Source organism: Marmota flaviventris, chromosome 5, assembly GCF_047511675.1.
Source record: "Marmota flaviventris isolate mMarFla1 chromosome 5, mMarFla1.hap1, whole genome shotgun sequence".
Taxonomy (NCBI): Eukaryota; Metazoa; Chordata; class Mammalia; order Rodentia; family Sciuridae; genus Marmota; species Marmota flaviventris.
The window spans coordinates 23626270-23643415 of NC_092502.1; the positions used below are offsets into that span (position 1 = coordinate 23626270).

General features: G+C 36.7%; 1 pseudogene; it reads left to right on the forward strand.

Annotated features, from left to right (window-relative positions):
- The first annotated feature begins 2230 nt into the window (after positions 1 to 2230).
- On the forward strand, positions 2231 to 2849 carry LOC114095394 (double homeobox protein A-like; annotated as a pseudogene).
- The last annotated feature ends 14297 nt before the right edge of the window (positions 2850 to 17146 follow it).

A 17146-nucleotide genomic window follows, 5' to 3' on the forward strand; every position in this document is an offset into this window, starting at 1 on the left:
TTTCTCAATCACTTTACTTGTCTTCTGTGGGAGGCTTTTAGTTGCTGATAAGGGCTGTTAAACGGTTTCAAAGTTGGAGAAATAGAGATGCCTTTCTACAAAGGCTATGTGCTTCCACGGTGGACTAAACTGGTTCTGTATTTAGCAAAACCAGTGCAAGAAGAACAAAGGAAAGCATCCCAAAGGCAAGGCTTGCAAAGGAGGAGTGCCATAAACTAAGAACAGGCTAATTTTTTTTAAAGAAATTAAAGACTTTACCTTTCTACATCATTTCCTGATTTCAAAGAAAAGCCTCTAAAACCACAACTGAAAATAATTTGTATGAAACACAAATGTGAAAACTTAGCCCAAATGATTGCTTTTAGCCTGATGATCCTAGAGCTACCAAGGAAGTTAATAGCTTGTATGTGACATGATCTACTTGTTTCATTGATTAAAAACTAATTCTCCTGAAAGGGCCTTTGTATTTTTCTATATTTACCCAAAAGTAAATCTTCAGGTTCTGCCAAGATGATCTTGTCTTCCTCTGCTGCAGGTGACCCCGAAGGTCAGGCTACTTCTGGCTGCTTTACTCTCCTCTGCCAGGGGACACTGCTGATGTTGCTCTTCAGCCTTAGAAGGGGGCTGAGTGCTCTGCCCTAATCACAGGCTTAGACCCTCCTAACTTCCCCTTACTGCAGTTCAGATGAGCTTCTACAGGTTGTTTAGCAGCAGTTAGAGAGATTTATAAAATGCTCAGAGACAAACCATTGTATCTGTCTAGCATCAGCCTGCACGGCTCCCTGATTCATTCCTTGTTCAAATCTGTCTCCAAACCAATTTGTTTCCCATGATCAAAAAGTCTAAACTCTTATGCTTCAGAGGCAAGGTCCAAATCATACCTTACTGATACCTTTTTCTTTTTTCTTTACACTCCAGAGAGAAAAGAGGAAATTACCTTACTACCTACAATTAACATTTTTAAGCAAGAATTGACAGAACATGACCTGGCAGGTCATGCCCTTTCCCACAGGGTTCTTCAGAGTGTCCTATGGGCCCTAGGAAGGACTGTGCCGACTTGATCCAACTTTTTTGCAACCTTGTTACTAGGGTCCTAGGTGAAGGTCCTGCTCTGGTGTCCCAACAGACTAGGCTTAGTACCAGTCCCAAGATGCCAGTTGAAGAGATGAACATTGGTGAAAGACAAAAAATGAGCTTTAATCAATGTGATCATGCCAGGAAAAATGGGTATAACAGTTCAGTGACTGAAGGTCTGTATTCAAGGGGCTGCTAAAACTTTGGGGCCTAATAGAAAGGAAGGAGAACAAAGGCCAGGCTGGGGATTTGCCTAGCTGGCAGAGTGGGTCATCTTGGTCCTTATCTGGTTGATCATTGTCTCAGAACTTGTCCTATAAAGATCTAAAAGGAAGGTCATCATCACTTGAGGGGATGACTCAATTCTCATGGTGAGATGGGACCTGCTTAGGGTCCTAGCCTCAGACACAGCTCGACAATGGGGCAATTGCTTTCATTTAGGGGGCAGTCTCATCATGGGGTGATCAGTTCTGTGAGGTTTCCTGTCACTTGGGAGTAGCTTCATTCCCTAGTCATACAGATGCTTCTCAATCAGACCTGTTGTTCCTGGACTCCAAGGTGACATTAGAACAGAGTGGGCTACAGGGAAAAGGTTAGAGGCAGGTGGAGTCAGAGAGGCCCAAGCTGGAGGTGCTCAGGCCAGCACCTGAGCCCTCCACCACCTGAGCCCTCCACCACCGCATCAAGGAGTCAACCCTGACCCTGCTAGCCTAAGAACATTGCTGGCACATGGAGGAGGAGGTGAGGGCAGAGGCCCATCAAAGGGCAATGACAGGATTCATTCACAGATGGGAGTTCCTAACATGTGTCTTAGTAATCTCTCAGTCTTTCTTCACTTTGAGCTCTCATTTCAGATTTATCTCTTTTTTTTTAATCCACTCATATATATCTCCTTTTTCTTTTGTCTCTAAATTATAGTCAGTTTTTTTTTCTCCTTCACATTTTATTTTAGACACAAAGGCAATACTAGTGATTTATTTGTATATTCCTTGCTATGGGCTATAATATCTGAAATTGCACAACAAAAAAGGCCTCTATTCCCTTTGTTTTTATTTTGGCATCATCTGAAACCAAGTTTCTCTCTTGGATCTATAACTCTTTCTAGTCATGCTCTAACTCTTGGATGAATTCTTGGCTATTGGGACTCTCTTCCACCATGGCGCAAGACAGCTCTTCAAACGGGTCTATGCTAGGGAATCATATGCACCATCACACTAAGTTCACCAAAGAGCAGCTGGCAATCCTCATCAACACCTTTAACCAAATGCCTTACCCACATTATGCTACCAGACAAAGACTTGCTTTGGAAATCAGAGCTGAAGAGTCAAGAATCCAGGTTTGGTTTCAGAATCGCAGAGCTAGATCCTTCTTCCAGGAAAGACGAGAACTTAAGGAGGCCCTGCAATCCAGCCAAGGCCCAGGGAAAGATTCCCTTCTAGAAGGGACTCTGAGTAAAAAGATTCGAGGGCCCCGCACCACCTACAGCCCCTCTCAGCTGTGCACCCTCTTCAAGGCCTTCAGGAAAAACCCCTACCCTGGGATCCATTGCAGAGAACAGCTTGCTAAGAAAATTGGAGTTCCTGAGTCGAGAGTCCAAACTTGGTTTCAAAATAGAAGATCTAGATTATATGTGAAGATCAAAAAAGAACCTGATGAATCCTTCCAAGGAGGCCAGGGACAAGATCGGGGACAGAGTTCAAGGTATGGAAAGCCCAGAAAATGGCACCAACTTGAGCTCTCATCATCCAGTCACTTCTCAGAAGCCCCAACTCTGACCACTGCTGCACTGGGAACCCAGCCTTTGGGGAACCTTCTGGATCCAAACTACAGTGGTAACATTAGTGGTAGCCAGCTCCCTTCACAAATTGAAGAGTGCTTCCACATTCCTGGCTCTACACAACAGACACATTGCTAGTATGCTGCCTCCTCTGCCCTCTCTCAACTTCTGCTAACCATCTCTGTGGAGTTTTAAAAGGTGTTTAAGACAAGACAGGAGCAGGATGTCTCCCCGTGAGCAAGGAAGGCAGGAAGCTTGCACTGGGAGAAATCTTTATGGTCTCATTCAGGCCAGAGGCAGAAGTCAACTCTGAACTCAGTTTGGCCCAGATGTCCTGCCACCAGCATCAGTGGCTCACTGAGAGGGTGACCAGTCATCAGTTAGGTGCCTGGAGATGCATTGGAAATGACTGTGGGAGCAGATCTGGAACATTTTCAACAAAAGTCTAATGGCACCAGCTTTGCCAGCAGCTTGAGCTAGAACATGGTGGACATAAGAAAAATCCAGAGGATTGGTATCACCAGTCTGGACCCTAGTGCTCTTCAGTCTTCCTGGGGAGAGTCCCCTGCTGCTGGGACTTCTGTAGATGATAAAACAGATGATAATCATCAGACCTTCAGGAGGCAGATAGGCACCAAAGGCCCTGCACAGCCCTACTGATGCAGCCTGGAGTCAGAGTTCAGCAGACCTACCGGAGAAGAAAGTAAACTTAGTAAGGATCATTTTTTAGTAATGATAATTGATTCAGGCAAAAATCAGGAACTGATGTTAAAACCACAAAATGAAAATTTAAAGAACAAAACATGTACACATTCAGGAAAAATTTCCTCATTTTTTTAAGTTGATAAATAAAAAGCGAATATAAAAAAGGTCATGCTTCTAAATCTCATCATCTATTTTAAAATGTGTAAGTGGACAATCTATAAGCCACTTAATTTGTATCCCAATGGAATTAGAAATAATATAGAAACAGCTAATTTAAGGACATTAGCAAAGTAAAATAAAAAACATTCATACACACACACTCTCTCTCTCTCTCTGTCTTTCTCTCTCTGTCTTTCTCTCTTTGTCTCTCTCTCTCTCACACACAAAAAGATCAAGAAATGAAACAAAGACAAAGCCTGAGGTTTTTCTTTTGTTTACATATTTGTAGACAAGGCTTATGAAAGTCCTGAGGAGTGAACAATTTGAAAGCATTTGGAATCACCATATCTATAAAAAGACAAAAACAGTGAAATTGATATAAATAGTTCTAGGGAAATACAGATTTATTTTAAGGCAGAAATTTAGTACTTTGGTCTGTTTGGATTTTTTTTTTTTATAAACCACAGTAACACCCTTAGTGGTCTCACAGTAATATTAAGATGTATTCTGTAGAGTTTGACATCGATGCTGATAGTGCAAAAGCAACAGTGGATAAAATTTCTCATGCTTTAGAAGAAATCAAAGCATTAGCACTAGTCTTATTAGTAATCAGTGGGTTCTTTACCACACACAATTATTTGTACATGTACAAATAATTGTACATATATGCATATATAATTGCTCATTATTCTCAGTAGATATATTCTATGAAGTCACCATGAACCTTGAATTAACAAATACTGGAATACTGCTCAAGGGGAGATACAAGAATAGATTTTTGGGGCCCTCCAGTCTGAGTATTTTCAGGAACCAATTAACATATGACCTTGCTTGATGTGTTTCTGTTCAAAGATACCTTGTTTAATATATACTGTTGATCTGTTAACATTGAATAATGGCCAACAGCATTTTAACTCCTAAGCCTGAAAGAAGCTTATCAAATGCACATTTTCTCTGGAAGACTCATCCTAACCTTTTTATGTTTGGAAACACTACATAGCACTTCAGCACAGTATTTAGAGGCCATTTTACACAGAAAAACCATTTACAAAAATCATAAAAATGAGAAAACACGGCACTAAAGAGGCTGCAAAATGGGAACTTGCTTATATCATAAGATTTGAAACAAGTGTCAGAGCATCATTGCCTTATTCTTATCTGAGAATGTGTACATCTGATGGATAGGGTCATTTACTACTCTAGCCAGTCCAAGAATGTCTGCCAAAGACTGGAAAGTATTGATTTTTATGGTTACAAATAAACTTTGGCAAACTGGAAAATTTGCAAATGAGAATTTGTCAATAATGAGGATTATGATATTTATATATGAGTATGAACATATGAATACCAAATCACTTAATGTTTATGATAAAGCATAAAAAGTATTAGATCTTGATCCTTGAGAACGTGTGTGTGTATGTGTGTGTGGGGGTGTGTGTGTGTGTGTATAGAGAAAGAGAGAGAGATATTGACAGATATTCTGGATGACAAAATGGAAAACCACAGAAAGCATTTCTGTTGGATACAGAAACATCTTGAGGGAGTTTTTCAAGCTGAGCTGACCACTGTTTTCATTGAACATCATATTTTACTAGAAAGGGTGTGTCGGACAACTATTGCCTTTTAGACATAATTGTTTGGTAGACATTGTCTTGAAAATGGAAAAAGGTGCTCCTTTTACTTAAAAACTTTAAAAAAGTTAAAACTGCCATTTGTTGTGAATGATAAAATTCAAGTTTTGAGAAACCTGTTTCTGCCATGTCAAGTTTGATAGCTCTTCAATACTTTTAATGATTATTGACCAATGTGTTTTCTAGGATTTTTTTTAAAGAGAGGGAGAGAGAGAGAGAGAGAGAGAGAGAGAGAGAGAGAGAGAGAATATGAGAATTTTAATATTTAGTTTTTAGTTTTCGGCGGACACAACATCTTTGTATGTGGTGCTGAGGATCGAACCCGGGCGGCACGCATGCCAGGTGAGCGCGCTACCGCTTGAGCCACATCCCCAGCCCATTTTCTAGGATTTTATAATGAAAAATTTTAATATTTAAAAGATCTACACAACTTGGTGCATCAGTATTTTCCACATGATCAATATATGATGTCATAATAACTCGATGGAAAAAAATCCATTTGAAAAGCAAGATGGACCTCTAGATTTAAATGTCAGAGTGAAATGTTTATTGATATGGCTTCAGATATGTCGCTGCAATTAAACTTGAGGAAACCTAAGTTTTGTATCAGACAAGAAAATCCATAATCATCTGAAAAGACTTAAAAACACTTCCATTTTTTAAACTATGTATCTGTGAGAATGGGTTTTCTTCCATACACTATAACCAAAATACTCTGTGGAAACGAATTAAATACTGAAACAGGTAAGAGAATCTAGCCTTCTTCTATTAAACTAAATATTGAAGAGATTTACAAAAATGTAAAGCAATGCCACTTCTCACAATTTTTTCCCATGCAGTTAGGTGTTAAAATTACATGTTCACCTATAATAGGTTCATTTATAATAAATAATTTTAGATATTAAAATTGTTATTTTAAATGCTAATATGGTGAATTTTAATAGGCTTAATCCATCTAAACAGAAGTTCAATGAAGCCTTTTACAATTCAGGTAAAGGAGTATTAATACTAAAGTGACTAAGGCTCACTGCTGTATGTCTCTGCATGATTATATCCAAACGTGAAACAGTTAACGTCTAGAATGGGTAGATGAGCTTATAGCAAACAAATTCTCATTCCTAGAATAATTAGAAAAACTCAATGAAATAAAAGAACAATGACCTGTTTGAAAGGATCAAGGAGCTACTAAGGAACTACCATCCCAGCCAGGATGAAGGGTCTAAGAGAAAAAGAGAAATACATTGAGTGGGGTCTTCTACTTTGTTCCTCAGAACATTTACTGACTTATAATTACCATAGACCAAGAGATTAGGAAACTGATTAGCAACTTTTAGTCATTTTATGGGCTTGGGGAGACAAGAATTGGAGAATGAGTCTAATAAATCAGGACTTAACAGGGTTCAATGTCATAGAAAAGGAAAACTGTTCTCATCCGTCCAGCCTTCTGCCTCGGTTCCTTCTTGAAGCATTTTCCAATTCATAAGGTACAGGCAGATGAGATAAGCTACCCAAAAGCAGCCATGATGAAGCTGGAAAGCAAACAGTACGTCATTATTCTTGTTAATAGAGAGGACTGTGGTTGAGTTTGTGCTAAGGCTGAAGGGCCTCGCTGTACACTCAAGCCTTTCATTGTAGGCCCCTAAAGAACCATGCCCCAGGAAGGAAGATGGAAGAGTAAACTATCAGGTTCTTCAAAGACTGAACTCCAATCTTGATTGGCTGAGTCTTTTATTAGGTTAAATTGGGCAGTTTCTATTTTAATTGCCTGCCAGAATGTAAAGAAAATCACTGGAGAATTAAGATATTGTCTAGTGTTCTAGTAAAACTATAGACAATAAAAATACCCATTGGTGACCCTTATATTGGTGCTATTAAGTATAGACTTTAAAATAATGGAAAATTTTAGCAGATACTTGGAATTTGTTTTTTAAAATTATCCATAAATGCTAAATTTGAAAAATTAGAATAATTGGAATTAAGAACACAACTGATAGGTTTAGAACCGGATTCAACACAGCTTATCTGCATAGTAGATTAGAAAGAAAAAAATCTATATTTAGACAGGGAAAATATTTGGTAAGAATTTCCTCAAATTAACTGAAGATATTAAACTACAGATTCAAGAACAATCAGGATAAAGGAAAAGAAAACTAAGCTGGGAAATACAGTAAAAGTGCAGAAAGACAAAGAAAAAAATGATAAAAGCATCCAGAGGCAAAAAAGAAAAGACATAAAGACAAGTCAAATGACTTTTTCAAAGTACTAAAATGTTAACTATAGCCATTGAAGATATCCTTCTTATATTAATTAAGAAATTATTTTAAATAAAAAAATGGAAAAATTCATCAGGAGATTTCATAAAAATTTTTTTTCTGGATGCATGATCTTAGAAAAGAGCCTTGTAATACAGGGAAAAATGAAGAGCAATTGAAATAGCAAGTGTGTAGGTAGATCTAGAGGAATATTGACTATATAAAGTGAAAAATGCCATATGGGAATTTATATTTGAAATATAAGTGAAATAAAACATATGTCAATGTTAATACAAAATGTAGGAGAGATGTAAACTGTTTAAGGGTTCTCATTGGGAAGTGACAAAATGAATTAATGATCCATGTTATAATCTCTAAGGTAGCTACAAAAGAAACAGTGAATGCTAACAAACCAGCACAAGATAAAAAATTGGAATAATGAAACTATATTTGATCCAAAAGAAGGCACAAAAGGAAAAAAAAATGGGAACATAGGTGTGATATAAATAACACATAGAAGAATTTGTATTAAAATTTTTCCTATCAGTAATAAATAAAAATAGCTTAAATACTCTAATCAAAATTTGAAGTTTCTCTGTGGATAAGAAACAAAACCCAATTATATGCTATGACAAAAGACACATCTTAGCTACAAGGGCACAGAAAGATTGAGCAAAACCTTGGAAAAAGATAATGTTTTATGTTTGTAGGATATGCACAGTAAATGTTCTGTGGCCTTTGAGAATAAGGCTTTTTCTAATTGCTTTGAAGTTTAGTGAATTATATAAAATTAGGCATGTCTTACTTATATTTAAAATGTTTTCTCTGAGATTTCATGTTGCATTTCTATTTTAAGTTTTTCATTATGGAAAATTCAAAATATATGCAAGAATAGAAATAATGTAATGATTATAACTTACTCTTTATTGAGTTTTGATAATTATTAGTACTTGGCTATTCTTGCTTTATTTCTCCATTTCTTTAACTATTTCTCCATTGTAGAAATATAAGGAACTTTAAAGGCCCTTGAAAAGTAAATCAAAGTCAGGAATGCTATTATTCATGATATTTATTGGTATGGTATAATCAACTGCAGCAATTCTTAGGTATCATATGATTTCACCAATATCTATTTTAGCTTATAGAATTTAAAACCTCTTTAAAAATAGTTATATTCTTGTAATGACTTAAAGAAATGAAAATGAGCTGGAGGTTGGGTATGGAGAAAGATTTCTGATGTGTATGGACTTTCTTAGTAGAGTGAAAAAAAAAGTTCCAGAATTATATACTGATAGTGGTTGTACAATCTTGTGAATATACTAAAAACTACTGAATTATGCCCTGATAAAAATTAAGTTCCAGGTTGGGTGCAGTGCCACATGCCTATTATCCCAGTGGCTCTGGAAGCTGAGGCGGGAGGATTGTGAGTTCAAAGCCAGCCTCAGCAAAAGCAAGGCGCTAAGCAACTCAGTGAGACCCCATTTCTAAATAAAACACAAAATAGGGCTGGTGATATGGCTCAGTTGTCAGGTCCTCCCCTGTTCAATCTCCTGTACCTGCCCCCCAAAATAAAGTTGAGTTTCAAGGTATGTGAATTATATTTTAGTTTACATAAGTAAAACAATAATTCCTTAATATCCAGATGTGGTATTTTAAGCAACATTGTTTACTTGCCATTTTATGAGTTGTACCCCTGTATCTACAATGGAGAGTATATTTCAAGACTATCTAGGTTCTATTGATGTGATTATTTCTGACAGGCAATATTTTATTGAAAAATAGTTTTTAATGGAAATTCTAGGGAAGGGTGGTATTTTTATTACAAATTATAATAATTTTATGTAATATAAATAGTTTATAACTATAAACTACTATAACTATACTATTAGGTATATAGTTTATATATATGATTTCATAAACTATTTTTATTAAATCAACATAAAGATAAATACCTCTAAACTGTCTTGTAAATCTATCTTTTAGAAATTCCATGACCCATTATGTATTAAATCTTTTATTCTCCAGTATATCAAACAACACTGGCTGTGGATTTTTTTATGACTCAGCTATAATGCAAATTAAGGCATCAATAATTGAATTGGGCTTCCAGGACTTGGCGATTCTGTATTCTGTAGTTTTTACAACACAGTGACAATGATGACAACTGCCACTCTGCCTAGCTAATGTATATAGAGAATCTATTATGCATCAGGTACTGTTGAAGTATTATAAATGCTCCATTGCTCTGAATTTTTAGAAGTGTTCTATGGAGAGAGAATCAGGAATATGAAGTAGCCTGAACACCCTGCTAGACTCTAGACTCAAGTGACAGTCTAGGGTTCAGGCGTGGGTGTCCTGATGGTAAATACTATACCACAAGACCCTCTCTACCATAAATCCAGCCTTCTGTTTTTTTGACTTTAGTTAGCTAGAAAATCTTCTGGCCTTTTGTCATGAGTTAATGTAGAGAATAACAAAATATGTTTCATGTGAGGGCTGGTTTCTATTGTGTTATAGCCAGTGCTAGGGTAGAAGCATTGAAGTATGTGAAGTGGTATTCAAGTTTTATTTATTTTTTTAGTGTTTCAACATGTGGTACATAAACACATTTTTATGAAGTGCTTTTATGTCCTTGCCCAACTTGTGACAAAAGCCTATTTCTATGTATTTCATCCAATAAAGCACAAAGTATCATTCAGTGGCTTCTAGCCACTTTTTTACTATTTTGCTAATCCATTGCTTTAAGTTTTTAAAACCACTAGGAATGTAGAATAAAATAAAACCCTATTTTAAAATGATTGTATTCTGTGAGAACTTTTTAGTTTCCCTCTTAGGCTTGTTGTCCCTGCTTTGCTGTGAGTATTTTGGATTTAGTACTGGCCGCAGCATTAACAGGAACATGAAAATCCAATGAAAGCCCAACCCAGTCTTGTGCCCAAGGTGAAATCTCTGCCCAGAGGGAAATTAAAGCGTCCACTTTAGGACTGACTATTACATTTCACAATGCAAGTGATTATTCCTATCTGCCCTCCTATACCCAAATTCTTCCCTTAAGTTTTTGAGAAAATTGAAGTAGGCTTTTATTTTTTTTTAAGAAAAATACAATTTTGCTTATTGACAACTTGCACTAAATCAGTCCATTTTGAATGGTTGCCTACGCTAGGATTCTTCATAGTTTTTCTGTAAAGGACCAGGAGTTAATGTTTAGGATTTACATGCTAGATGGTCTCTGTCACAACTACTCCACTCCATAACTGTAAATGGGAAGCAGCCATACAAGAAACCTTAACAATACGATCATGTTCCAATAAAGCTTTATTTGAAAAAGTAGGTAGCAGGTTACTAAGCCCATGGGCTGCAGTTTTCCAATCCCTTACATATACTCTCTAATTTAGTTCTCATGATAATCTAACCAGGATTTATTGTTACCCCCATTTTACCAATTTATACACATGGGCACAAAATAGCTACAAAATTTGCTCAAGATCGATTATTATTAAAATAGTGGAACTGAAATTTGAACCTGAGAGGCTCAATGGTGTGTCATACTGCCTCTGAAGGAGAGAAGATGGCAAATAGGCACAATTCTATCAGCATCAGGCATTTGAAGTTTCAGGCACAGTGCCATGCTTTTACCATACAAAAGTCTAATTTAATCCTTAACCCTATGGGGTGGGTGATTTTTATTTTTGCTTTACCAAAAAGGAAATTAAAGCGCAGCTTAAGGAATTTGCTTGAGGTCACATGGCTAGTAAGTACTGGAGTCTAACCTACATTTAGGTCAGATTGACCTGTGTCTATGTCTCTTTCTTGAATGTCCAGAAAGAGACAACAGAGAATACTTCTAATAACAAAAACAAAACCCGCTTTGGACTTAACTTCTCTTGCCTAAACCAGGAACTGGCCAGTTGAGCTATGCTCAGGATGAGTGGCTGAGTGTCTTCGTCAGTTTGGGCCTCTCTAATAAAGCGCCAAAGACTGGGCAGATTAAGTGGCTAGACATCCAACATCAAGATTCCATTCGGGTCAGTTCCTGGTGAGGAAACTCCTCCTGGCTTGTAGATGGCTGCCTTCTCACTGTCTTCTCAGAGAAAGGTCAAGCTCTCTGGCATCTCTTTTACAGATACAAATAAAATACCATTACAAGGGCTCAGTCCTCATGGTCTTATCTAAGCGTAACTCCAAATTCCATTACATTTGGGTGTCAGGGTTTCAACACATGCTTTTTTTGGGGGGGGAGGAGGGCAGAAGGGGCATCATTTAGACCATTAGGACCACAGCACTGAATTAATGAAGTGGCTATAGTGGTTTTTGTTTTCCTTTCTGTACTGAGAATTGAACCCAGAGGTACTTTACTACTGAGCCATATCTCCAGCCCGTTTTATTTATTATTTTGAATCAGGGTTTCAGTAAGTTGTTTAGGTTATCACTAATTTGCTAAGGATTGCCTCAAACTTGGGATCCCAAGGCACTGGGATTATAGGCATGTATTGTCACACTGGTAATGGAATGACTATAAGTGGATGGGATTAGATGAAGGAAATTGAGGGAGTAGTATTGGAAAATTCATTCTCTTTTAAGATTTTAAAAACTAAGTAATAGTATGGGAGAAAATGACTAAGGCAGAAACTGAATGTGTTAGAGAACTTAGGGGAGTGATGCAGGGGTCATTTTTTTATGACAGTAACGAGAAGGGATAATGTGTGACACAAAAACAATAATATGGGGCTCAGAACTTTTATAAACAAAAGAGGAAATTAAAGTTGTTTGGAAACCACAATGAGAAAAACATAACCTCTGCATACCCAGTGGGTAAAAGATGTGTGAGAAAAATGATCCACACTTTGAGAGGTTATAAGGGAACAGTGTCCTCAGGTGAGAGCCAGCGTCATACAGAGATTATAAAATGAAGACAAGAGAAGAGGTTGAGGATTAAGAGTTACCCTAGATGGACTTAAGTGGGTTTAGTTTTCAAATTGGAGACAGTAGGAAGATAGAGGGCAAAAAGGGTGTGCAGAACTGTGTGAAGATTAGAGTATAGGAGATGAATGGTGATCTGGGAGCCTGGTGAGGTGCTCCTTGGAGTGATTTTCCAATAAACAAAATAGTGAGATTCAAAATGGTGGATTCTACACATAAAACATTGGCAAAATTATGGGGTGGTAGAGGTTGTGGAGGTTTATCCTTCAAATGAAGCAGAGGATCTAGGGGACAGGATGTATTAGTCTTTATATACTTGTTCCTTCTTAATGCCTTCCAAGCAAAACACACTTTGTATATGCTCATCTTGACCTTGTTGATTGACATATTGACTTCTTTTTTTTTAATTTATTTTTTTTATTGGTTGTTCAAAACATTATAAAGCTATTGACATATCATATTTCATACAATAGATTCAAGTTGGTTATGAACTCCCAATTTTACCCCAAATACAGATTGCAGAATCACATCGGTTACACATCCACATTTTTACATAATGCCCTATTAGTAACTGTTGTATTCTGCTACCTTTACTATCCTCTACTATCCCCCCTCCCTCCCCTCCCATCTTCTCTCACTACCCCATCCACTGTAATTCATTTCTCTCCTTGTTTATTTTCCCATTCCCCTCACAACCTCTTATATGTAATTTTGTATAACAATGAGGGTCTCCCTCCATTACCATGCAATTTCCCTTTCTCTCCCTTTCCATCCCACCTCATGTATCTGTTTAATGTTAATCTTTTCTTCCTGCTCTTCCTCCCTGCTCTGTTCTTAGTTGCTCTCATTATATCAAAGAAGACATTTGGTATTTGTTTTTTAGGGATTGGCTAGCTTCACTAAGCATGGTCTGCTCTAGTGCCATCCATTTCCCTGCAAATTCTATGATTTTGTCATTTTTTAGTGCTGCGTAGTACTCCATGGTGTATAAATGGCACATTTTTTTTATCCATTCATCTATTGAAGGGCATCTGGGTTGGTTCCACAGTCTAGCAATTGTGAATTGTGCTGCTATGAACATCGATGTAGCAGTATCCCTGTAGTACGCTCTTTTAAGGTCTTCAGGGAATAGTCCAAGAAGGGCAATAGCTGGGTCAAATGGTGGTTCCATTCCCAGCTTTCCCAGGAATCTCCATACTGCTTTCCAGATTGGCCGCACCAGTTTGCAGTCCCACCAGCAATGTACAAGAGTACCCTTTTCCCCACATCCTCGCCAGCACTTGTTGTTGTTTGACTTCATAATGGCTGCCAATCTTACTGGAGTGAGATGGTATCTTAGGGTGGTTTTGATTTGCATTTCTCTGACTGCTAGAGATGGTGAGCATTTTTTCATGTACTTGTTGATTGATTGTATGTCCTCCTCTGAGAAGTGTCTGTTCAGGTCTTTGGCCCATTTGTTGATTGGGTTATTTGTTTTCTTATTGTTTAATTTTTTGAGTTCTTTGTATACTCTGGATATTAGGGCTCTATCTGAAGTGTGAGGAGTAAAAATTTGTTCCCATGATGTAGGCTCCCTATTTACCTCTTTTATTGTTTCTCTTGCTGAGAGAAAACTTTTCAGTTTAAGTAAGTCCCATTTGTTGATTCTTGTTATCAACTTTTGTGCTATGGGTGTCCTATTAAGGAATTTGGAGCCCGACCCTACAATATGTAGATCGGCGCCAACTTTTTCTTCTATCAGACGCAGAGTCTCTGATTTGATATCTAGGTCCTTGATCCATTTTGAGTTAACTTTTGTGCATGGCGAGAGGAGGGGATTCAGTTTCATTTTGTTGCATATGGATTTCCAGTTTTCCCAGCACCATTTGTTGAAGATGCTATCCTCCCTCCATTGCATGCTTTTAGCTCCTTGCAATGCCAATCAAAATCCCAACGGCATTTCTTGTAGAAATGGATAAAGCAATCATGAAATTCATATGGAAAAATAAAAGACCCAGAACAGCAAAAGCAATTCTAAGCAGGAAGTGCGAATCAGGCGGTATAGCGATACCAGACTTAAAACTATATTACAGAGCAATAGTGACATATTGACTTCTAAGGAAGTTACATATTATTCCAAGCACAGAGGTGTCTCCTTAATGACCTAGGAGAGGCATTGTCTTTGTCCTTGTAAACAAGCTTCCTTCTTAAGTTTGGCATGACCTAACTCCAGATGGTGACTTTACATATGGCGGCACCTCTTCCATAATCCTAATTTCCTAATCTAAATAGAGGTAATCTAAAATATTCCCATATTTAGCTTCTTACCTCTATCTTTCAACTGGTATCTTTCAAACCCAAGTGGACATTCAATTAAATTATTAATTTATTAACCCTACTTCTATTTCATTGGACCTCACCACCATAATGACTTCACTTTCCTTCTTAATTTCCCAAATCAGTCATTATGATCAGTAGATTTCATATACCCTTGATTCATTTTCACTTCTTTGTGCCTGATCTTTGCAGTTAAAATGGCTGGAAAGAACCATGTAATTGCTCAATTTGGTCTTACTTTAAATCCATCATTATATTTTCAAGGAGGTTCAATTAAAAATTTTATTAACATATATTAATTATACATATGTGTGAGTTTCAGTATAATATTTATATATAAATATATATACATATAGCAGGCTCTGAATAAATCCAGCCTCCATTTTTTCACTTCTCCACTCCTCACCTTGCCCAGCAAGCACACCTTTCCTAAATCTCTAGTAACCACTATTTTTTCAGGTCCACTTTTTTAGTTTGACACACGAGTGAAAACTAACAGCATTTGTCTTTCTGTGCCTTGCTTGTTTCATTTAACTTAATGTTCTATAATTCCATCTATTTTGTTGCAAATTTAATTCCCCTACATGGCTAAATAATACTTCATTTTGCCTATGTACCCCATTTTCTTTGTCCATTAATCTGTTGATAGACATCTAGACCAATTCCATATCTTAGCTGTTGTGAATTGTGCCACAGTACACACGTGTGTGTAGGTATATCTTTGGTATAGTGACTTCAGTTCCTTTCTATATATACCGTCACATGAGATGGTAGCTGGATCATATGGTAGATCTACTTTTTATTTTTTGAAGACTCTCCATTCTGTTTTCTATGATGGCTGTACTCATTTACATTTGCACCAACAGTGTTTAAGAGCAACTTTCCCCACATGCTTGTCATCATTTTTTAGTTTTTCATCTCTTATTATAGCCAATCTCACTGGAGTGAGATGGTGTCTCATTGTACTTTTTGCTTTGCATCCAGCCCCCTGATGGTTAATGATATTGAGCATTTTTTATGTATTTGTTGGCTATTTGCATTTGTTCTTTGAAGAAGTGTCTATTCAGGTCATTTTCTCCTTTTTAAAGTGGATTACTTGCTATTTCTGGTACGTTTGCTAAGTTCCTGATATATTCTGGTTATTAATCCTTTGTCAGATGGATAGTTGGCAAACATTTTCTCCTGTTCTATAGGTTGCCTCTTCCCTATTTCCTTTGTCAAAAAGAAGTTGGATGAAAGCCCACGTGTTAATTTTTACTTTTGTTACCTGTACTTTTGGGGTCCTGTTGAAGTTTGGTATTATTATATCTGTCACTTTCTTTTTGCTCAAGATTGCTTTCCTTATTTGCAGTCTTTTGTGCTTCAATATGAACTTTAAGGTGTTTTATTTTCTAGTTTTGTGATATATGTCATTGGCATTTTGATGGGCATTGAATTGAATCTGTAGATTGCTTTAGGTACTATGGATATTTTTGATATTATTTTTTTACAATCCATGAACTTGGGAGAACTTTCCATCTTTTTAGTATCTTCTCTAATTTCTTTCATTAGTTTTTTTTAAAAAATAATTTTCATTGTAAATATCTTGCTTTCTTGGTTAAGTTTATTTCCAGTTATTTCATTATTTTTTAGGTATTTTAAATATGATGGCTTTTATGATTTGTTTATCAGCAAAATTGGTATTGGTATATAGAAAAGTTACTGATTTTTGTATGTTGATTTTGTATCCTGCTACTTAATTCAGGTAGTAATTCTAAGACTCTTTTGGTGGAATCTTTAGGTTTTCCTTTATATAGAATCATACTTGCAAACAGGAGTAGTTTGTCTTCCTCCTTTTCTGTGTGTGTGTGTGTGTGTGTGCGCGTGCTTGCAACACATATAGCTTTTATTATATTGAGGTACAATACTCTATATCCAAGTTGTTTAGGGCTTTTATTATGAAGCAATGTTGAAATTTATTAAGTGATTTTTCTCTATTGACGTGATCATAAAATTTTATCTTTTAGTCCGTTGATGTATGTTTTACATTTATTGATTTGTATGTGTTGAAACTTCCTTGGGATGAAACCAACTTGATCATGGAGAATGATATTTTTAATGTGCTATTGAATTAGATCTGTGATTCTATTGAAGATTTTGCATCTGTAGTTGCACCAGGAATATTGGTTTGTAGTTTTCTTTTTCGGTTATGTTCTTGTCTGTTTTTGACAACCAGGCAATGCTGGCTTAATCAGATGAGTTTGAAAAATTTTCCTCCCTTCAATTCTAATAGAGTATGAGCAAAATTGTCTTTAGTGCTGCTTTAAAAGTTT